The sequence below is a fragment of the Cheilinus undulatus genome, linkage group 3, assembly GCF_018320785.1.
Source record: "Cheilinus undulatus linkage group 3, ASM1832078v1, whole genome shotgun sequence".
In the NCBI taxonomy this organism is placed as follows: Eukaryota; Metazoa; Chordata; class Actinopteri; order Labriformes; family Labridae; genus Cheilinus; species Cheilinus undulatus.
In genome coordinates, this window is record NC_054867.1 from 45,915,661 (window position 1) to 45,940,112 (window position 24,452).

Below are 24,452 nucleotides of genomic sequence, written 5' to 3' on the forward strand. Positions count from 1 at the left end.
GTTCTGAGTCAAATATAGGTCTAAAATAATTTGTTAGTCTGAACAGTCATTTCAGATAGTTCAGACTGGTATCGGATCAGTACCGGTATCGGCCGATACCTAACACCTTGGTATCGGAATCGTACTGGGAAGGAAAAAAATGGTATCAGAACATCCCTAGGGAAAAGCTCCTGTGACCACCCAGACTTTGGAAGTAAGCGGTCCAGATGGAAGCATGTGTTGCTGGGAAGTATCAATGGTGCCTTCACAGATGTGCAAGTTACCCATGCCATGGGCACTAATACACCCCAACAGCATCACAGATGACAAGCTGACAATGCCGCCTCTCGCCCAGTGACATCTGGGACAGGCTCCAGGCCCCCATCACCCCAAATGGGATAACTGGTGTAGAAAATGCATGGATGTACAGTACTGTGCAGAAGTTTTAGGCATGTTTGGGCCAAAATTTGAGGCTGGAGAAAGGCGTGTAATGGCGAGTACGCCCACCTGAGGGCCCCATTGGGTGGGAAGGAGGATTGACACAACCCAGGTCATGCTCTGGATGTCTTTGTACATTATCAAGGGCGTGGGAAAATAATCTGATGAAAACAAAACAAAAACCACAGCTTTAGGGTGGAGTTTTGGGTAGATGTGGTGCTTAAACATAGCCTAGGGTGCTGTTAGGGTGGGTAGGAGGGTTGCCACAACCCCCCTGGTTGTTGTGTGTATGCTCTAAGCACCTGAAAACTGTTGGTGGTTGCTGGGCTTATTATTATTATTATTATTATTATTATTTGCACATTTCACAACTTTCCCAGTCTTCCCTTGCCCTTGTTACAATGTTTTGGGGAATTTGCGATGGACATTTAATTCAGGATGTCTGTGTATTTGAAGAATTAATGAAGTTTATCAATTTGAACATTAAATATATAGTCTTTGTGCTGTGTTTAATTGAATATAGCTTGAAAAGGATTTGCATATTAGTTTTCTGTTTCTGTTCATATTTAAAGCAGTGTCCCAACTTTTTTGGAACTTGGTTTATAAAATATTTCACAAGTTGCAATGTATAGAAAGTAAAAAGTGCATTTAGTGGACAGAGAGTGACTTACAGGTATGATAAAAGTGCTTTAATGGCACACAACCCAGTCGGTCAGTTCCTCCATTTGGGGATCATAAAAGCTTTCTTACTGTGTTTAAGCTTTAAAGACGGTCTACAACAATGAAGTCTGAGACGCTGGCTATCTTCAGCTCCACATTTCTGACTAATTCAGGCTCATAAATATGAGGGAAGCTTTCCCCAAAGTGGCCTGTATAAATAATGATATTGCAGTGACTAAGCCCCTGCATGTCCAGAGAAGCAGACCGGCCTCAGCATGCAAGGTACAACGATGAGTCAGGTATTTGCAATTTTTTTAAAAATTGCTTCTCCAAGCACCAAAATAAACAAAGGCTGACATCCAAAGGATCTGCGCTGATGCAAACAAATTCCCATAATGAAGGAAAGCAGGTTTTTAAAAAGCCACGCTATTTGTTTGTTCCTTGACTTAACATAAAAGCAGAGAAACATAAAAGTTAATCTCTGAGGTAAAAACCCCACAATATGCCTTTGAAAAAGTTTTCATAGTGTGGATTAAAAGAGAGCCAGTCTTGAGTTAAAATCCAGTCTGACAGCAGGCTGCAGCTGCCTCCCTTTTGTGCGCGTACAATCTGTGAGCGCTTTGAAGATTCGTTTCTCGCACTGGATACAACTTCTGATTCATCTGCATTTTTAAGCCAACATCAGAAAGGTGCATGGCTCTAAATATAAAATCTAACATGCATGCATACAGTGAAGGTGGAGACATATCAGCATTTCTAAATGAAAACATGTCTGCACGCTCATAACAGCCTGTGTGGCTGACAGGCTTTCATCCTGTCTGAGCTGCAAAGTGGACGGTTAAATTTAACAACCCAGTGCTCTCCGCTGTCAACTTTTCTCCCATTGTTCAAGGACTCATGGTTCTCTGCTCTGCTGCACTTTGGTCAGTGTCTGCAATTTCCTCTGCAACGCCAGTGATGCGTTCATAAGCCATGGTTTTACCTCTTAAATTTTGATACAGATCTGTTGACTCTGTCTGTGCTTCTTTTCTTCTGTCTTAGCTCACGTCTGCTGGGCAAGTCCAGGCCTGTTGTGATGCAGAGGAATGAAGTGGGAGTTAAATTATGTCACATTTCTAGTTATTTGTCTGGAAACATGTTTGAAGCCAACAAAGACATTTACCGCAAGAATTATAGCAGAGCCCGTGTGTAGCAGAGAAACAGGGTCCTAAAGGTAAGGCATTTAAGGTCAAGATACTTAATAGTCTGCCTTTCTACCTTATATAGAGTTTAGGCCTGTAAAACAATACATTTTTAATGCATTTCCACTTAGAATTACACGCTTTGAAGCAATGGAGCCTACTGCAGTTTTTTAAATTGCCAAAGGGGAAATAATTTTTAACCTAAAATGTGTGTCAGAATACCAGTGTAGTACACATTTTTACTGCAGAGCTGCTTTACACTTAGTGCATAATTTTAAGTGTAATTTTGTTCTAGAATAGTTAGCAAAAACTCCTACTTGCCTTATTTTTGTAAATGTTTTTCTTATTAAAAATAAAACCATTCATGTTTCATTTTAATCAGATATTTGTAATGTCTTAAATTACAAGTTGGCTTATTGACTTCCTGTTTGGGTACAGACCTGCTTTATTTTGAGAGATAATAAGGGACTTTGGTTAGATTGAAAATTAAGAGAAGATAAGATAAACTTTTATTGATCCTCATCGGGGAAAATTTGGTCATTACAACAGCTCAACATGAGAGACAGAAATTAGAAATATTTAACAAAAGTAGAAATAAAATGTGCCAACAATACTCAGATACAATATAGCCACAATTTGCAATTAAAAAATAATAATAATTACATATTAACATGTGTACACTTTGGCTTGTGGAAGGGCAAGACCAGATTATAGATAAAAAACACACACAGTGTGTGTGTGGTATTGATCTGAAAGAGGGACAGAAAATTCCAGTAACTTACAGCACAAGTTGAATCATGGAAAACGAATGTGTTATGGACTGAAGTAGAAATAAAGGAATAGTAAAAAGGTAAATGTTTGATAACACAATATGCAGATGACTTTTGACTGTCTGTTAGTTTTCATTAAAGTGAAATGATTGATTTATTGCACCAAAAAAATCACAACCATCATTTTAGCTAAGCCCATATTTTATAATCATATATCTAGAGATTCCCTCATAAGTTTTTCTCAGCCAACATCAATCATCGATGAGTTAGATCGCTCAGTACCAATCAGGTCGTATAGTTTAGCAGTGGTCGGTTTGCTTATGGCTGTTTCAGACTGGCAGCATGTGTTGCAGCTGCCATGTGTGTTCGCTCCGACACACGCCATCATGACTTTCACACCAGACACAAATGTGCTGCATTTTGGCCTCGTCTCCCTGCTGTCTGAGCTCAGTCATTCTTCATAAGTTTTACCTCAGTAAACTGTTGTGGAAACAGAAAGCTATACAAGTTTAGAGAACAGCTTCATTAAACAGACGAGTTTTAGCTCCTGGCCTTCAACTGGGCCATCAATGCAAAAAAAAAAAAAAATCAGAAATTTGCCATTTAGCAAAATGCAGGGTGGCAAAATTTCATCATTTTCAACGGGTCAGGAAAGGGAACCAGACTGAACCAGGAGACAGACGCTGAATGCACTGAGGCACTTCTGGGATGTGTGCTCCCTGGTGAGGTCGCGCCATTTTTCTTCAGGTTTCTGGGGGTGTGTTCATCACGCAGGTATGGGTGCCAGTCACCCCAAACTTCAGCCCTCTGCTATTAGTCCTTTTACCAGCCCCTCCTTTAACACATTATAATGTGACGTTATGTCCCTTTGTATAGTTGGTTCACTAGATTTTATCTTTCCTGTTTCAGCCCAGATTTCAACTCAGATTCCAACATGGGATTACAGATCTCACAGCAAAATTGAAGGATCTTACCTTGGCTATTTTTGGTAAATGAGGAGGATGACAGACCTGCAGCAGCAGGTGAGTTTTGCTAGCAGGCATAAGGTGCAGCATATCAGTTTAAATTGATCAAACTGTCGTGTGCTTAATCCTCTTTGGATAGTAATTAAATTAGACACACAGTTCTTGTCTGAGCTGCAGACACCAGAAGATAAACCACAGGTGATCTGTGACTGGAGACATTGCTGTATTTTCTGTTCCTGCCATGTCTCTGATTGTGTTTCATAAAAGCTAAAAATATTACACGCCTGTCTGGGAGGAAGAGGAACAAGAATCTGAAGTTGTGTTTCACTCCGGCTCTATCAATGAAACTGATTCTGTAGTCAATTCTCTTCTTTTGATCTCCTCTCTGATGCTGTATTTGAGGAGTCTGAATTCTCTGAGAAAGTCTCCTCCTGCTTCCCTGTAACTCTCTAACATATCACTGAGTGTAAAACTTTTCTGTGAAAATGTAAATGAAAGCTCTCCGTTTGAGTCTGACTTGATAACAGCAGAGAGAGAAATTAAAAGTAGCTTCATATTAACAGTCAGTCTTCTGCCCAATGGTCTGGTTTGCTTTTTGGGTCATACAGAAACATTCATATTAAATTAAAATTGTTTCATAACCACATCTCCTCCTACGCTCCACAGCAACTTTAAGTTTTTATAAAACTCGATTAAAAAGGCATCAAATGTTGACATACATTTTAACTTTCCATGTGAGAGCTGAACTTTGTGAAACCTCAGTTATCTCCCATCTCCGCGGATTTGTTGGTGTTCATGCCAGGTGTTGAGGCTCTGCTCTGGCGCTCCAGGCCAGATGATGCAGCGTGGCATCATGATCTCTCCTCTGATTCATTACAGCCAGTTTGTATTTTGACGAGGCTGACTCTGACCCCCGAAGCCCCCGCCTGTCTGCATGGCTGTTTTCATACCTGGCCGAGCAGCTCTGCCATTGGCATTCACCCACACATGAGCATTCCTCCAAACAAATCCAAAAAGACACACAAATACGAGCGCACAGTTGCACGCACGCAGCGCCACCGGCTTAGACGAGGTGAAGGTGGAAGTCAGAAGAAGGCGGTCCAGCTTGCCCGTCACGCTGAGGTTTATTTTCAGGTAAATGTGTGGGATGATGTATGCATTTCCTTTGAAATATGCATCACAGTCTGACATTAGCAATATTAATTTTATCACGGTGGATGGCGTGAAAGTGGCGAGCAGCAGCTTTGACATTTGAACAGTTAATAAAACAGAAAAGCCTTTCAACGTGGAGACCGATGCAGGCACCAGCCTCTGGAAGTTAATTTAAAATATGGAATGAAAGAGATGATGAAAGTGTCATTTTTAGCTCCCTCTGATATTGTAAAATGCATATTCACAGCCATCTAAACCTTGTTTAGTGCTGTCACTTTCAATAACGCATGGATTCACTTCCAAGGGTGCATTTTTACACATTATCAAATCAAGAGAAACAGCAACTAGCATGCCAGCAAATTAAAAACTCCTTCTTGTGTTTTACACCTCGCATGATATCCAGTTAAAGGCACAAATGAGGAGTTTTTGCCCTATTATATCCTAATATCTACTTAAGTTTAAAAAATGACTAAAACCAGGTCAAATTTATTCATGCACTGAAGTTTTGGGAAATGGTGTGCAAGAAAGAAGCCACAGGTCAGATTTGGACCTGGGCTGGGCACCTGGATGAGTAGCTTCCGTGCATGGGGCGTGACCTTACCCACTAGGCTTCATTTTTTATAACTGTAACGGCCCGTGTCCTGTCACAGCAGCGGTTATGACAGTTAAAACTTTTTTATTATTGCAGCGGAAATGCTACATGTTGCAAAAGGAAGAGTGAGCTGCTACTCGTAACTGCCATTCTGTTGCTGTACCTCAATCACGTTTGTGCTGCTTATTCTGTAACATCAACTAAGGCATGTCGCCCACTTCTAACCTCTGTTACGGTGTGGCCCCACTAGACATTTCCAAGCCAAGTAGAGATGCGCTTTTGCTTAGCTTACTTCTTGCTTGGATTTGAGGACAGTTCAAGAAAAACTGCATGCCATGAGGTAGAGGGCTGCATTGGGATTGGGTCCCGTGGGACCCAACGCAAATCTCGCGGGAGCAGGCGGTTTGAACTTTGCTGCAGGCGGGAGCGGGCGGCAAAAAAAAAAAAAAAAACACTGCGGGATCAGGATGCGGCCTAGCGACAGGATGATGGAGTCAACAAATGATGTAGAAAGGAAGCTCAAACAAGGTCTTTACAACAGAAAAAGAAAACAAGGCAAGTCTGACAAGTTTTGTTAATACAGACAAGCTCTGATGGAATAACAGATTGATATCTACTACTGAATACTAAATGGCGAGACAAGTACAGTTTCATAAATAATGATTTCAACTGCAAAAGCGGGTTTTTGTGTTGTGAACGTTAATGTTTATTCTTAGAGTGGCTAAATGTCCTGTCCTTGGTGCTGAAACGTGGCAGATTTGACTGACAGCTGCTGCTCAGAGAGAGAGTGAGGGAGAGAGATGCTCTTCGTCAATGGGTGATTGTACGTGTTTCTCTGCAGCTGATTCTTTTTCTTAATCATTTAGATTAATAGGTCGTTTGCACTTACATGATCTTCTTGGCCTGTTTTTGCACAAGGTACTGTTTTTCGTTTCTGATGTATTCCGTGACACTTTTGTTTCCCCTTTACCGCCGGAACAACACCCGGTCTGAATCTCTATTAATGGCCTATAAAATGATGTGTTTTCTCCTGCAGAACGAGAGAAGACACAAAATCAATGCATCTCTATTATTGTGCGGGAATGAATTCTCAGGGTTTTGCGGGTGCGGGCGGGAATAGACATACACATTGCGGGAGCGGGTGGGAGTGAAACACACACGTTGCAGGTGCGGGCAGTAATGGTCAAAAATTCAGCGGGAGCTGGCAGGAGCAGGATGAAGAAAACAGTCCCACTCAGGGCTCTACCATGAGGAACATTTACTAAGCAGTAAAGTAAAGTAAAGTAAAGTAGTGGTGGATGGTAATAATACCATCACCGGTGTTATTTCTGCCACAAAATAGATTTAAACACATATAAGAGTGCACTTTAAGGAAAAAACCAACAGCTTAGCTCAAACTAAGGCTGAGCAGTTCAATCAGGAGGGACTTAAAACGAGTTTAACAACAATATATTTTAAAACTGAATGTAAAAGTCCTTGGCAATTACACTCCACCGTGATGATTTCATGCATTTGAAGGGTTAACGAAACAAACAGCAGGAATTGGATACCCCCCTATGGAGTCAACACACTAGTGGTGTTGAGAGATGCAGGATCAGATGAGGAGTAGACTTCTTAGAAGCTGCCCAGGAACCAATGAGGTGTCATGGAGGAGGAGACTGAGTTATGCAGAGTGAGCTAAAGACCTGTGAGGATCTGGACTAGATGGTGATTCACTGAATGGAGGTGGCTGGGGTGGAGGAGGGTGGAGGACTGTCTGACTGTGAAAGAGAGATGACAGATTTAAAAGCTGACAAGTGCATGATGGTTGGTCAAACGGGGTTGTGGCAGAATCTGATTAGCTGAGTACTCAGGAGGGTGAACGCCCATAATCAGCTGATCATCAGAGCGGGGAGAGAGAAAGAATGGAAAAGGGAGAGGTGACTGATGAATGAGCAGGAACAGTCTTCCTGCTTGAACTTTCGCTGAAATCCATTTAAATGAAATTCAGATTGAATCTTAATATGGCCGACAGCAAATCACACACATCATTACACCTGAAATGTCATACTTTTTTTCTTTTAATGCATATTTTTCTTAATCAAAATGAGAATTACTTAAAAACAAGTATTTTTTTCAGTGCAACAGTTCACATCACATTTACTATGAGTCAAAATAATTACATAACCGTTCAGCCCTAGCTCAAACCACCATCCACAGTAGTGGGTAAATAAAAGCAGCATGACAGAGTTATACGTGAGAGACAACAGCTCAGATAAAGCTCTGTCATCAGCATGTTTCATTTAAACAGCTTTTCTCCCTCTATGGTCATAATCCTGCAGTCAAATATCACATTTGTTTACAGTAAAAGGTTTGTGTCACGCTGTTTTGATTGAAAAAACAATGAAAGACAGCAAAGACCAGTGAAGCTGAGCGGTGCAGCTTGCCAGCTGTCAGATCCAAGACTGAATTTTTGCAGCTATTTTGATTAAACTTTAGTCTAAGTCTTTAGATTAAACTGCCTTTTAGTTTTAAGCTGGTTTTCGCCTTTTTAACTCTTCAGAGTTTTGGTCTACATTTAGTCAACAAAATTAAAAAAAAATTACTCCAGTTGAACTCAATGAAGTCCTCCAATTTTAGTCCTTTTGTCAAAATATGTATTCTCTTTGAACTACTATAATTAACCATATTGTAAATTTTATATATCTGTAAAACACCTACATGCTCTGTCAGTACTTGTGTTACATTAATTATATTAAAGAAAATACTGACCTAGAATGCTCTGACCTCTAACCTCTGTGTCATGGATTTGGAATTTCCAGCAGTCTAGCACTAACATTTAGTCTTGTTTTAGCCTCCTTGATCAAAAAAATAAATGTACTTTTCTGCCGAGTTTTTGTTATTATTATTTTATTATCATTTTATCTTGTCCTGATCAATCCTTAAAGGTTAGTCAAGTGTCACTCTTGGTCATAGTTTTAAAATGAATCCAACACTGGTGGTAAATGTATTTACTTATCTATCATGGTGTGAGAGCTCAGCTGTCTTTGAGGCTACAGGTGATGAAGCTGCTGTCACAGATCCACCAGTGTGATGCTCAATTATGTGACGCTGATCTTAAGAGCAGCCGGGTAACTAGCCAAATGTCGTCCACACTTGTCAGAGTAATTAATGTGAAGTACAGCAGTCGGGTAAACGTGTGTTCTCTCCAGATTCAGTTTATGAAATGACAGCAACGTTCAGCCAGTGTGCTTACCTGGCAGAGCCGCTCTGTCGCTCCGTTTGTCTTGAGCCCGGTACAGCAGTGATTAGTGTCTCCATTCCAACAGCTTAAAAACTGTTTGAAGGTGTGTTTTAAGTGATGACCAGGGCTGAACAATTAAAAAAAAATTGTAACTAATGTGACTTGTATTGCAAATATATGCATATGTGTATAAACACATATGCATACATATGCAATTGTATACTCATGCATGCAACATTTAAACTACCAAACTGTGAAGGAGATGTTATTCTATGTTGCTGAAGAGGGAGGCCTTTTGGATTTATACTTTGGACATGCTGTCCCCAAGGGGGCTTGATGAGGACTTTGATCTTACGCCTTTCTATAATGATTGTCAGGTGATTCAGACTATACATATATGGAGGTGGACCCCCTGTGTCTGCTTATGTCTGATGAAGGGCTAGAACCCAAAGCGTCACATGTGGTGGTAATCTTCATTAAATAAGCCTTTGGAGCAGCTTCTGGTGTGTGAACTTATTATATATTTTGGTTCAGCATCCAGTACTCAACCTTATGGGATGTGTGTGCCTTACAACTTTTTTGAACAAAATGTACTTTTGCCATCTGTGCCCAAAGTCCGTCTTAAAATGGGTTAAAGGATTTTCAGGTATGCTGCTCTTGCAGGAATCTTACAGGAGACTGTGTCTGGATGAGCTTGTCTCTAAATTTTTAAAAGTAAATTAAAGGTGTTGGTGGATGATGCACTGGGTTGAAGATGTTCTGACTAATGACTTACTGCTCTATGACATGGATTTGTCTGATTTGTGCTTATAATAGTTTTTATATTCTATGTCTATAACTCTGTTAAATGTGCAGCTGCCTGTCTTGGTCAGGACTCTTTTGTAAATGACATTCTTGATCTCAATAAGGCTCTCCTGGTTAAATAGATTAAAATAAATTTTAGTAAATTAAATAAACAAATGTGATATGAAATGCTGCTTTGAGGGGAATGATCGTTTTTATGTCATTCTCACATTGAAAAACAATGTTTGCATGATGTATCGACTATAACTTGCTGCAAAATAATAATAATAATAATAATATCTTGACATTATATAGCGCCTTTCAAGAAACCCAAGGACGCTCTACAGGAACACAGAAAAAGAAATGTATCATGGATATGAACAGTCAGAACAGTCAACGTCATTTTCCGTTTTCTAATGTGATCATGCTCCATTTAGAGGAAAATAAGCCCTCAGACTGAATGGTGGGAGGGTAGGAAACAGTGGCAGCAACCTGATTAAAAGCCACTGAGTTGTGTTTTGTGCCTTAAACCAGTCATTTTTAATATTTTTTTGGCCAAAGCACACCTAAGAATAAGCCAAAATTTCAAGGCACACCAAAACAATATCTAGAAAAAATAGCCTCCTACATGTTACAATATATGAAGTGTAAAGCATTAGTTCAGGCAGGCTGTAGAGTCAAGCCCTGCCATATAACTGAGATCAGCTTATCTTATACAAACACTGATCAGCTGATGGCAAGCTAATTCATTCTAAGCACACTATTGGCTAATCACACTCATGCTGCTAAATTTAATTTTTATGGAATGTTTTCCCACAGAAAGGAGAGGCTGGCATCGGATGGGTTGCTCTTATCCATACTGTTATTTTGACAGCAGTTCTTGCACCCTCTGCCGTTTGAAAATTGTGATAGGACAAATTGAAATTTAATCTGAATTTTGATAAACTGTCCAGTCTTACTGATGGCTCACATGTTTAATCCTGATTCAAAGAAGTGGGCTGTGGCTCTATATGCCAGAGAAGCGGCTGTAAACACTGTAGCTCTGTACACTCGCTGATAAACGTAACTGGCATTAATGACAAACATCACAATAAAGTCTGAAGCTGTTCTTATGTTTGTGTGCTTTTATAGAGAACAGCCAAATCAGGAAATGTGGTGTTTCCAGCAGCTTAACAAAAGTCAGTAGGAGTGAAATGAAACTTAGAACCACAGATGCACACAAGTGCTAAGAATTGAACACAGAGACTTTCAGTATAAAAGCATCTTTATTTGTGATCACATGAGGTGAGCGTGTCATCCTGGGTTTGAGTTTAAGGAAGATGGATGGTTATATTGCCAGTGAATGCATTTAAATTTAGTAATTCTGGGATTTAATAATAAAAAACATGAAAATACAGTGATATAAATTTAAGGTAATGTCATCAAGCTCTACTTTTTGGTAATTTTACCTCACTGAGTGCAGCTTCTTCACACCAGAGTCCTTAAAAAAATAAAAGAAATGAGCAGCAGAGGTGGGTGGATCTGAGCTGTGCGCCTAGTCGTCATCTTTTGTCATTGTTTTGATTGAAAGCCCCCTGGTGGAGGAATTTACATCCTGTGCTTTTGACAAAGAAGGAGCGAGTCAGCAAGCTCGTGTTGTTTGTGAGCAGCAGACTTGCTCTAGGATTCCCGCTGTCTGTTGTCTGACACTGTTGTTCTCATGAATGTACTTAAAATTACATCGTCGTCTTCGTCTCGGCAGACAAAACTAATTATAAAAACCCCGAACTCACTCGAGCACTATCTCTCTGTTGGAAGTGTCAGCTGTGCGAATATCTCCTCACAATGAGATTATTTTTCTGGCACATTTTTCATTTATTTTTCATTTTTTGAAACCTCCTCCACAAAACAAAACATTTCACTTGTGGAGAGATTTCAACGAGGAAAAGAAAAATCCAATTTTGTATTGATAAAAATCCCATTTGTGGCGCGGCTCTGCTGATATATAACGGTGCGTCTGTGAGTCAGATGGCCTAGAAGGACCTCAGCGGTTTGAGATTCTGTTTGTATTAAGGGCAAAAGGATGCAAAAATTGAGAGAACAATGCAACTAAGGAAAACAGTCAGTCTGGTAAAACCTCATACACAATATCCCAGACTGAAACCTTCAAACCAAAGCAATTTTGTTCCTCTGCACAGAGAACATAAGAATTGATCTTTGTAAACAGACTGGATACTGTTGCACTGGAGGGAAGCACAGACAAATACATCCACTTATCCATCCATCTGTCCATCCATCCATCCAGGCAGACGTGGGCTTCCCTGACAGCGTTGTTTCTCTCGGTGTCAGGCTTATTGACAGGCCGGCAAAGAGCGCGAGATTATGGGACTGGAGGACGACACAGGTGCTCGTCAGGCCAAGGCTTACACACTGTCAATAGTCTGCACACACCTCTGTGGCATGCATGGCATCCACATGGCTGCACCTCGCCACACACAGGGAGTTTTATTTTGGCGAAAACCAGTCCAACCGGTGGCATATTTGGACATGCATGCTGCTTGTGTCTTATTTATCTGTCTCGCTCAGGATGGGACTAGATGTATGTGAGGTGGTTTAATTGCGTTGCTGACCTTTAAAAGAGAAAGAAAAAAAAAACAGTTTAATTAATTCATTTCATGGTCGAGCTGGTAGGAAGAGAGGAAATAAAACTCCTCTATACAGGAAGTGTCTGTTGTAAATTAAACTACAAAGCTTTGTAGGTACAGCTCTGCTTTAAATAGCACAATTGAGGTTGTAATTTTGAACACAGGGAGACAAATCTACTTTTTTTATAACTTTGCAGCCTGAGGGCGAGGGCATGCAGACAATTTCATATTTTCAAGAATTAAAGATTGAACTGTTTTGGAGGATAGAAAGGGATTAAGAACTGAAAGATAGACAGAATCAATCCGATCCTCAAGCCAGACACTTTCAGAATTTGAACATGTGATTCTTTTTTTTTAAACTAAACTTGATTTGATCCAAGAAATGTAACAAAAACGTGTCTGTAAGACCCTGCCTAGCATCTTTCTTTCTCATAGTTCTTGCTGCTGACAGCTTATTAAAGGGTAACTTGACCTCAGGCTGTATCTTAATAATGCAACCCTGATGAAATGTTTGAACTATATCAAACAAGCACGCATGCAATACAAATGGCCCTGCTAGAGTATGGATGTCAGGGTGAGCCCACACTGTACAGCTGCTTTACCACCATGCTGATGCGCAATGTTCCCCCACTCCCCACTACCCTTCTGGCCTCGCTCACATCAGCCTTAGCCGGGTCTAGTACGATACCTCTCATCATTCTGTAGTAATATGAAACACATGGCTCACAATAATCACGATAGAGAACGACACCGAGAACATGACTTCACCTTTCCTGACTTTGTGGTTTATTTTTTGTAGTTTTGGTCAGACATGGCCCTCTGACACTCCGCCATAAATTGAATCGTTTATCGAAAAACAGAGTGTATGCATTATGTGATGTGACATTGAGCACCTAAGCTTGTTCTTAGCTGAAGAGCACAACCTGACTCCAGGAGAGAGCCCACAATGTAATCTATCCTTCTTGCAGGTTAGCATTCACATTTTCATGCTGGTTTTTCTGGTCATTACGCCAGTTTAACCTGACATAGCCACCATACACTTCTACAGTGCCTACTAACATATTCACCCCCTTCAATGTTTTACTCTTTAATTGGTTTTATTAATAAATCATGGTCAGTACAATTTGGGTTTTTTTGGTTTGTTTTTTGACAAAAAAATCCCTAAACATTTGAATGTGAAAGTGTCTCAAGTAATCGTAGTATAAAGACACCTGTGTCTGGAAGGTCCAGTCACTAATTAATCAGTGTTCCTGACTCCCATTACACCATGAAGACAAAAGAACACTCAAGCAACTCAGAGAAAAGGTTAGTGAAAAGTATAAGTCAGGAGACTGATACAAAAAACTTCCCAGGCACTGAACATCCTCCAGAGTTCAGTTAAATCCATCATCAAGAAATGGAAGGAACAGGGCAGATGTGTAAATCTGCCATCATCACAAACTGAGTGAGCGTGCAAGAAGGAGACTAGTGAGAGAGGCCACCAAGACACCCATGTCTACTATGTAGGAGTCACAAGCTTCAGCAGCTGAGATGGGAGAGACTCTGAATACAACTGTTGGCCGAGGTCTTCGCCAGTCAAAGCTTTGTGGGAGAGTGCCAAAGAGAAAGACACTGTTGAAGAAAACTCAGTTTAAATCCTAACTAGAGTTCACCAAAACGCATGTGGGAGACTCCATGGCCAAGTGGAAGAAAGTTCTTTGGTCTGGTGGTCTTTGGTATTTTCTTGCCATCAGACAGGACACTTTGTTTGTGCACATCACCACAAACACACCATCCCCACTGTGAAGCATGCTGGTGGCAGCATCATGCTGTAGGGATGCTTCTTGGCAGTCAGCCCTGGAAGGCTTGTAAAGGTAGAGGGTAAAATGAAAGTGGCAAAATATCTGATATTTGTGGAGGAGAGCCTTGTTCAGTCTGCATGATAACCATGACTTGGGAGTAGATTTATGTTCCAGAAGGACGATGAGCTGAAGCATACAGCTAAAGCTACACAAGAATATTTTAAGACAACAAGGTGAGTTCTGGAGCAGCCAAGTCAAAGCCCAGACCTCAACGCAATAGAGTATTTGTGGCTGTACTTGAAAAGGGCTGATCTTGCTCGATTTCCATGCAATCTGACAGAGTTTGAGCAGTTCTGCAAAGAAGAATGGAGTAAAATTGCAGTGTCCAGTTGTGCAAGCGTGATTGAGACTTATCCACACAGACTCAGAGCTGTGATTACAGCTAGAGGTGCATCTACTAAATACTGACTTGAAGGAGGTGAATATTTATGCAGTCACTTATTTTACCGGACATTTTTTCATTTAAATGGCATTACTTTTTAGAAATATGATTTCACTTTGACATTTAAAAGGTTTTTTTTTATGCCAAAAAGCTAAATTATATTGACCATGATTGATTTATAAAATCAATAATAGAGTATAACATCTTTTTATAGACACTGCAGCCTTGATTATAACACTAACATGCTGTCCACATAAAAATCAGTCTTTTAAATTGTAAATCTGACGCTCATGGAGACATATCTCCTGTGACACTGCATGTTTTTATACATTCTTTTCAAAGTCTGTAGGCTCTGACAAACATACTCCCTCATGTGTTCGGACATTTTCTGCTCCTTGTTGACCACAGCATGGACGAGCGATCACATTACCTTTCATGTCCCTGCAGGGCCTCCGTCCAACCTGACACTATGTATGAGTTGCAACATTGTGGACACTACCCTGGGGATATTTGTCGATGCTGATGTTGTGTATGTGAGGGGACACTTCTGCATGTATGCATGCATCAGCTGATGTCTTCACTGTCAGTGTTTTCTCAGGGTTGACGTCTTAATTCATGGCTAATTGGTGTAATTCTTGAGGAAACACCTTGTTAAACGGGCTACACAGGGACACAGGTGTGTATAAACAGCTTGGATTTGTTTTCTGTCCCTTTATCCTGGAAGTTAAATTCCTCGACTTGTCTGAACCACAGGTGTGGTGAGGAACAAGCCGCAGCTCCAAAGCTCTGCCTGCCTTTGTGCACAGAGTGAGTTGAATCATACTGTTTTCTAAAGCCTGTGATTAAGGCATTGGTATTCAGATCCACCCAGACACACCAGTGATGTTCCCAAGCTTCATATTTGAACTGCACCCGCCTCGACAACAGATTTAAATCCCTGCCGAATCATCGTCTTCACAAACACAAACATGCTAAAAGCCCCCAAACAATATGGCATCCAAAAAGAACATGATTTTGATACATTTGGGGGCCATTCAGCAGGAGGTGAATTTGTAAAGCTAATACTGGAGTCATTTTGCGCTGCTGGATTTCACACAGTGAGGCTTCCAGTTTATGTCTGTGAAGCAATTGTAGCTGCGATAGAGCTGGATTTCATTTTCCAGAGGCAGCCGTTGCCCTCTTATCGCTCCTTTCACTCTGACGCCTGTTATAATAGCTTTACACAGACACGGGAAGAATCCCAGCAGCCTGTTACCCCTACCTGCAGTCGACTTACGTCAGCTCTGCCTCAAACGCTCACTCCATCCTACTCCATATAGCTTTACTTTCTTTTTTCTTTTTCATTGGTTAAGGCATATAAAGAAGGAAGGCTGAGAAAACCCTACAAATCAAGGAGAAGTGGAGAATTTATACAAAGGCTCTATTAGATCAAACATAAATTCTACACATGGTATTTCTTGGAATATAAATGGGAAATTTCAAACACCAAAACCCTTGAAAGTATAAAGTCTGAAGGAATCAGAAGAATAGAAAGCAACACAGTTGGAGTTCTTTTGCATTTTGACACTTGTCAGGTGAACCAGGTGAACCAAGACCCTGTTTATGGTTGAAAACTCAGCCCTCCCTGAACGTGTCCAAGTGCGCACTGGAGAAATAGAGAGGCTAAGTGCCTACAGATAATATACCTATCTCTAAGAAAAGATGAGTACCCAAGAACTCAGTGTGGCCATTAACAATAAAGTAATGCTTGAGGATCGACCAGTATTAGTTTTCAGAGAGGATAGTGATACGGAATATTAGTCGTGCATGTGACCGATCACCAATGTTTGGAACATTTTTTATGATAATTAGAATATACTTAAAGTGGCAAAAGTAAAACTACACGTTAAAGGATTAACCTTTGCCATATATGGTCACTTTGGTAAACTTCCTCCGAGGATGGACCTCCGTGTCTAACCCTTGTTGGGTTTTTTCTTAGTTTGTGTGTTATTTTTGATGCTACTCCCATTTACCCCCGCCTTACCCTAAACCTAACCTTTACAGTTCAGGTACCTAACCCTCTTTGAGTTTTCCTTAGTTTATGGTGTTTAAAATTTGAATTTATCCCCCTTGGTAAATTTGTGATTTTTATTCATAAAATTCTGCTGTTGTAAAAAATGTTTGTTATTCACTATGTCATTCTGGTTCCGGTTTGGGTAATGTATGTCATCTCCTGCCCCACAGTCAGTGTCGCCCCGTTGTAGAGGTCTGCAGCCAGATCATGAAGGTAAATAGGGGAAATGTCCTCACAGGTTTTGAATGCATAGGATATCTAGCAATCTCTGAAATTTAAGTTTGCAAAAATGGAGGAACCATATTCGGATACACACTTGTTGGTTTGAATCCAGACCTTGGCACTGTTTGGTGCGTGTGTTCCCCCACCCTTTTTGCCCACATTTGATATCCCAGAGTTAATGGGACTATTATATGAAATCAACCAGGATAACTTTAATGCAGATTACCTTTCCTTTAAGCAAGATTGTTCTTCTTTTGATGAGTGCCTTTCAGAAACACCACAGAAGGGTAGAATACAGTGCAGCAGGAATCATCAAACAAGAGTTTATACACACATCAGCTCTTCAAATGATCTGTACTAATATTTATTTTGTTCTTATGATTTAGAAGACATAATTTCTTTATCTTGACTTAATTCAACTTAATTCTTCTTTACAAAGTCACATTCTCTCTTTAAAGGAGTTTCTGACCACTTTAAGTCATGCTGCTGCTCTTCTTTTTTACTGTATTTAGACAGTAGACTTATGTGCAAAGTATGACATGAATTCCTGCTCTGTAAATAATTCCAGAGTTGTTATCGCACAAAGATGCTAATCCTCAGATGATGCGTGAAATGTCAGACATAAACATGGATTTACACGAGGACTCTGATGTTTAAAAGTCGACTAAGCAAATGTTTTATGAAGGAGGAAGCGTGTTTGTTTGACCTTTAAGTTACCCACAATGCACGCCGGTGCATAACACTGACCGACTGTTGGGTTTATTTACAGCCGAACTCCACAGGGTGCCTTTTAACAGCAGACTGAAAAACAGATTTAAATGACATTAACAATTTAAATGTATAATCAGGCTTTCTGCTTAATTATAAGCTGTGCAGTTGCTTTTATTTTCACTGTATACTTTCCTCTGCAGAGCTCGATTGATGGTTATATAAAACTTACAGCAAGTGCTTCAGGAAAGAAGAGTTTTTGTTTGGAGAGTGAGAAAAAGTTCTTCTGTGCCTGACAGATGTGTCACCTCTGCAGCATTCAAATGCATGAAACTAATGTATAATAAGTCTTTATGCAACTCAGTTTTACATTTCACTTGGATTGTCAGATACTCGGTCTAATGTGGCATCAACTTTGTTATGAAATCAATGAGATTGTTCAAGATCATACATCTTGATTTGCTGCATGCTCCTGCAGATCAATGCAATGACTTACTGCAAAGCAATGCAATAAAAACTGCAGCGTAACATAACATAAACTTTGATTTATGTCATAGAGTAGTATGTTGCATTTATTCAGCAAAGGCATGATCCACCTAAAGTTTGGTTTACTCCTGTTAAATCTGTGCCATTGTGAGCTTTATGTATGTATGCATTGGTGTGTCTGCATCGCTCTGCAGTACTCGGCAGTGCAGTTTTTATGTCAGTTTCTGGTCCTGCTGCTGCGTTTCCTGCTTGTTTATGTACAGGAAACCATGGTACATAAAACCAAGCGTATGTGTTGGAGTTGGCAGCAGTTGATTAAACAAAAATTACAGCAAAAGAAAAAAAGAGAAGAGACATCAGAGGACATGGAAAATATGACTGCTGAATCAGCTGAGGACAGTATTTATTTATTTATTTATTTATTTATTTATTGCATTTGTTCAGCCACTGAAAAACATGGAGGAGAAAACACAGGTCTGAAAATTTGAATGTCAGCTTGTAGGTATGACTGGTAGTATTTCCATCTGCAGCCATTAATCTCACTCTAGAGAACACACAGTCTGCCCATAGATCAAACTCAGTGGACCAATCCCAGGGCTTGTGATCTGTGTCATTCAACATGCAGGCTGTACATGCTGGCTATGTGCATAGGCCCTCATCCATCCATTCTTTTTTTTTTTTTTTTTAACGCCACCTGTCCCATTCAGGGTCCTATGGAGACAGGATCCTATCCCAGCTGTCACTGGATGAGAGGTGGGGTTACAACCTGGACTGGTCGCCAGCCAATCACGGGGATATAGGCCTCCATGTGCAAGGCTGCCCATAAGGGGGGATAAAGCGGAGCAATTTCAGGGTCCCAACCAAATGGGGGGCCTACGGAGGTCAGCAAATCATAGTCATCATCATAGTTCATTTTTTACAAGAATAATGGCCACTCTGATCAATGCAACAGTTTTTTCTTTATTTATTTTCCCCCTTGTATATAGCCTTTCTCAAAATGTAAACCCTTTTATTTAGACAGAATGATCTTTTTTTTTGGTATTGTAAACAATGTTAATTAAACTGAACTAGTTGAAAAGTAAAGTCATACTTATATCATCAGTCATAGTTAAGCTTTAATGTGCACAAATGTTTTGGCCAAAAGTGGCAAAATAGGGTTAAGAGAAGGAAAAAAGGAAGAAAAGTGGCAGAAATGGGTGAAATAAGTGATGAAAAGGGTTACAGGTGGCACAAAATCGGCACAAGTCATTAAAAACAAACTAAAAGTGTAAAGATTCGGCATAAGTTTTTGTCTAATATGGTTAAGGGTGGCAAAAATGGGTTGAATATGTGAAAACCAGAAAAAAGTGGCAAAAATGGCTTAAGTGTGGTAAAATGGGAAGAAACGATGGTGAAATTAAATTCCAAAGTGTAAAAAAATGGATTTAAAGGGGTGCAGATAGCCTAGTGGTTCAAGGTGCACCCAATGGATGCATGCCCCCCCCATCCCTGTTTCTGACTCTATCCACTGTCCTCCTCTATCAATAAAGGCCCAGAAAGCCTAGAAATAAATTTTTTAAAAAGTTGATTCAAATTAGAAAAATAGTCAGAAAGTGCCAAAATGGGTTTAAATGGGTCAGAACCAGCAGAAAAAGCTGTGAAAAGATTTTAAAGTGTGGAAAAATGGGTTTTAAGTAGCAAATTTTGGGTTAAAAGGAAAGACTTTGCAAGAAGTTCCAAAAATATAATGGAAATTGGTGAGTAAAAGTGGTAAAAATGGGCCAGAAATGGAAAAAAGTAGGTAAAGGGGGCAAAAAAGAGAAAGCGCAGAAAGGGGCTTAAAAAGTGGTATTAAAATGGATTTAAAGAGGTTAAAAGTGGCATAAAGTAGTTTCAAATAGTTACAAGTTGCAAAAATGGGCATAACAAGTGTGAAATTGCCTAAAAGTGGCAAAGATGGGCATGGAAAGAAATGAAAAAGGGTTTGAGTGGCAAAAAGATTAGCAGAGGTAAAAAGAGGCAAGAAGTGGCCAAAACAGGTTTAATGTGGCAAAAACTAAGAAAAAAGTGGTGTAAAAGGGAAAAAATGGACAGAAAAGGCAATGATGGGAAAAAAAAGAATGGATTGTGGCAAAAATTGGTGGGAAAAAGTGGCTTTAAGGATTTAAGAGTGGCACTTAGAAATGATTTTTACATCAGAACCCAATAACAGCTTGACACTCTCTGCACCTCCAAAATGAAGTAACTGTGAGCAGGATGCTAATGCTACTGATCCCACACACATGCGTTGGTACGGTCAGTCACAGCTGGGGAGGGTCTGTTCTCTGGGTTAGTCATGGGCAGGCCTGTCCTACAAATAAAATCCCAGATTTTAGAATACCAAACTAATTTATGATTTTAGTTGATTTTCTTACCTGCTTAATAACATGTATGTGTGCTAACTACTATATTGATCACAGAAGGCAGTGCTATGTAGAAAAAGAGAATAAAGATGCTTATATGGTCAGTAGATACTGAGCGAGCTGCCCAGTTATTGTCTGTGAGGGAGACGCCATATGTCAGTTGCCTCCACTTTTCACCGCACACCTGCTCAAATGCATGTATGTATTATGCATGTAGAGGAGGGGGAGAAAAAGCAAGCTGGTGCACAAATAGTCCGAATATTTCTCATTCTGACGAGGCGTTTCCAGCTAGTTTGCCTGCAATTCCAAAAGGAAGTTCAAGAGAAAACCTAGTATGATAGAATTGACCAATTTTTTATTGCCTAGTTCAGGCCAGGGCCATGCATACCTGCGGTTAGCATGCTGCAGTAAATATTCATCACAGAAGTACGTATCAAGCTTTGCTCTGCTTTTCATGGCTTGTTCTTGTTGGTAGTCAGACGTGACAGACAGATCCCCAATGCTTTGTTTGGGAGTTTTCCCAGATGAATGTGAAATATATCCATGCAATGAAAATATGAAACAGTCTATCTGATGTGTCAGGTTACAAGCAGCAGAAGTTCAGTGTCAGTGTGCAAACACAAAAGGCCAACTTTTATGAGCACCAAGTTTCTAACAGGCCGTTTGTCCTTTGCTGGAATGTCATGAAACATGTAGAGTATAGCCACTTTTGCAGGAACCTTTACACCACTGCATATAATGAACAGACAAAGAGATAGAGAAAGAAATATTTAAAAATAGAGCTATGAGAGAACACAATGTAGGATTATAAAAGTATGACAGGCTCTTGCTTTTCCACAACTCTCTAAATTAAACATAATTCTTGGTATAGTTCAATTACTAAAATGAAAGTATGCAACTTCTCAGAATCTCCTCCATCAGCACTCATCTCTATCATAGAGTCAATGTTTACGACCCTCGGCTTTGCATCTCCAACACATTTAAAAACAAAGCGGTAAAATTAGCTCCTGTTAATAATAAGTCTAGACTCAAGGTAGGGGTTTCCATGGTAACAGCAGCACTGAAGCGTGCTCTGTGAAACCAAAAAGTGAGATAAATCAAACTTCACACGGGTTTGTACTCAGCGCTCCGTGTTGTGCGTCAGTCTGCCGAGATGGTTAGCTCCTGTCGAGACAGCTGACCCCTGACTAAACCTCCTCGCCATACTTACGCATCATCTCGCATGCACGAGCTCCTCCCCCTTCATCCGGACATTTATGCTCGAGCATTTCTATTATTGGGCTCTCCTGCTTTCATCTGTCAGTGGATGCTCCGTGATACGAGGTGGCAGGCCGCAGAGGCACTGAAGCTTTTCCGCTCCAAGTGCCCTCTCTCCCTGTTTCCCCTCTTTTTTCTTCCTCTCTGCTATCATCCTTTTCTGCTCTGCTTTGTTTTTATTCTCTTTTTCCCATCTGCCCCCTCCTGCACACTCACATACTAGCCACACACTACTATAAGTCTAGCGCACACTCTTTTATTACCATGGGAGCTGTGCTAGGGTTTGTGTCGGTGTGGAACCACTTGCCCTGCAGTCAAGAAGCAGATCACTCAAGCATTACCCGTAAAGAGGAAAACACCATTTCCTTTTTGACTCTCAGCTCTTAATGCATGCTTACATTGTGCTTACAAAGATGGAATCAAGAGCTGCGTGGGTGCATGTTTGTGTGTGGAAGTGGGTGAATGAACATGCCCACATGTGTCCTGGGAGCTGACAGGAAGAGAGGGTTAGAGATAAATAGTCCATTGTCTGCAGCCGAGCTGGACCGGAGCGCTGTGCTCTGAAAGCAGAGGTGGAGAACTGCAGGAGCCTGACGTGCTGTTGATTTAGAGAGAGGCTGCAGGAGACACCTCGGGGCTACTTTGTGCTCTTCTCGGAGCCGGTATTTCCAGATCCAAGGCGTGCCGTTAACAGCACATGTGAGCACCCATGTGTGCTCTTCTATTTGTGTACTTAAGAGCAGTGCTGAAAGAAGTGCTTGGATACTTTAGCCAAAGAAAAGTAGTTTCATGTTTAAGACCCTTGGTTGTAAACTGGTGGGTTGGGCCCCAAAAGGGGGAGGCAGAGCCCTTTTCAGAGGGTCGGACATGTGCACCTAGAAGAATTATGCTGCAAGAAGCCTATGATGTGCTTCTTTTTGGAATTTTTTTTACATTTGAAAAGCCTTAATTTTGACTGATTTGCTTTTTCTAAACAATGTTTCTATTCCATTTTTTCACAATTATCTGCTTCTTAGGAAAAATCAGGCCTCCATCTTTCTTTTTAAAGATTTAACACAGAAAACTTCAGTCTGCCAAACCCCTGTCTCCTCCATTTGCTGCACATCAGGCTTAAAGGTCACATGTTTCACCACTTTAAGACAAGTTAATATTAGTCTCAGAGTTTCCCAAAATATGCCTGTAAAGTTTGTTACTGTAAAAACACTCCAGTATTGGATTTTTGCATGTTTAAAACCCCCTCTGTTTCAGTCCTGCTCAGCTGTTTCTGTGTCTGTGGCTTTAAATGTTACTATCTGACTCCGCCCCTGACTCCACCCCTCTCAGGAAATGGATGCGGCTTAATAGATGTGGTTCTCCTGATCCTCCTCTCAGGAGAGGGGGGTGGAACTTTCTTCCAAGCAGGGAGGGCCAACCTAACCTAGGGGCAGGGCTAACTCCTCACATGACATCATGAGGGGAAAATCTGAGAAAAGCTTGTTTCAGCACACTTTTTCTGAAAGGTGGAGAAAGAGGGGGTAGAGGGAATGGATTTTTCTGATTCCTTAGGGGATTGTGGACAGGCCAGGGGACATAATTTTGTTAGGAAAGCGTGAAAAAGTGTATTTTGAATAATATGTGACCTTTAAATACAGAGCTGATGGAGAAGACGGCAGAGTTATTGGACTGGGTGAAAAAAACATAAAAAGATATATACAATAATTTCATAGGAGCAGATAAATAAAAAAACGAAATAGAAACAGCCTTTTTGAAAAGTTGCATTTTTCCAGCTGCGTTTGTAAGCAGGATGCACTGCACTTTATGACAAATTCAAGGCTGCAGAAGCTAGATTTATCCCTAGAAAATTAACAATTCTCAGCAAATAGCTTTGTCATAACAAGATTGAGCTAAAAAAGCATTTTTGTGTTTATATGTGCCGTCAAACTGTGCTACCATGCTACAAAACTTTTGCCTTTTAATGCACGCCTCCTCCATCAGCTGCACATCAGGCTTAAACATGCAGCTGACGGACAGACGACTGATAAGATTCAGAATATGTGCAAATTTAAAAAAAATGTTAATTTGTTTAAATAATAATAATAATCTTGTTGTTTGGCTGTACTCATCTAAATCGGCCAAAAAGGATGTGTATAAATTACTGTATTCTGTCTTTCTTTACAATTTACACAGCATCCCAACTTTTTTAGAAATGGGGTTTGAAACTTTTCTAGGTTCATATACTGGGTAACTTCTCTACATGTATGTTTATTTTTTCTATGTTGAAAACATCTAAAAGTATGTTGTACTAAATACCTTGTGAAATCTGGTATTTACTCGTTAGAAACACAATGCTCCATGAAAAAGAAGTGTTTCTGAACTTCTTCAGAGAGACTATAGTCTCTAGTTTGCTTTTCTTTGCAGTGCAGTGTTAGCATTCAGGTTCAAGGTCAGAAATGGAATCAGCTTACAATGAGGGTTCATGAGTGAGCGTACTCACTGAATACAGGGACTTATATAATGCTCTATGTGTCTATACGTTATTGAGATGGTTTGTGTGAGTTTTTGCTGCCGGCAGAGAGGATGTGAAAGCTTCTCGCTGATGTTTGACAGAGATGGATGTGACTCAGTCACGCTCACGTTTGGGTCAACAGTCAGAAGTATTAGCATATTACTGCTCTTAGTTTTTTATTGATTAAACACAGCTCACAGGTTACATAAGAAACCTCAGGGACATCACGGTGTATTAGAGCATAAACCTATTTTTTCCCTCTCTGATGGT

At 40.3% G+C, this 24,452-nt stretch overlaps 1 protein-coding gene across 2 annotated transcripts in view; it reads left to right on the plus strand.

Moving 5' to 3' along the window:
• The window catches only part of LOC121506925 (membrane-associated guanylate kinase, WW and PDZ domain-containing protein 3), a 395,012-nt gene that overhangs the window by 46,957 nt on the left and 323,603 nt on the right, over positions 1-24,452 (plus strand). The window lies entirely within an intron of this gene.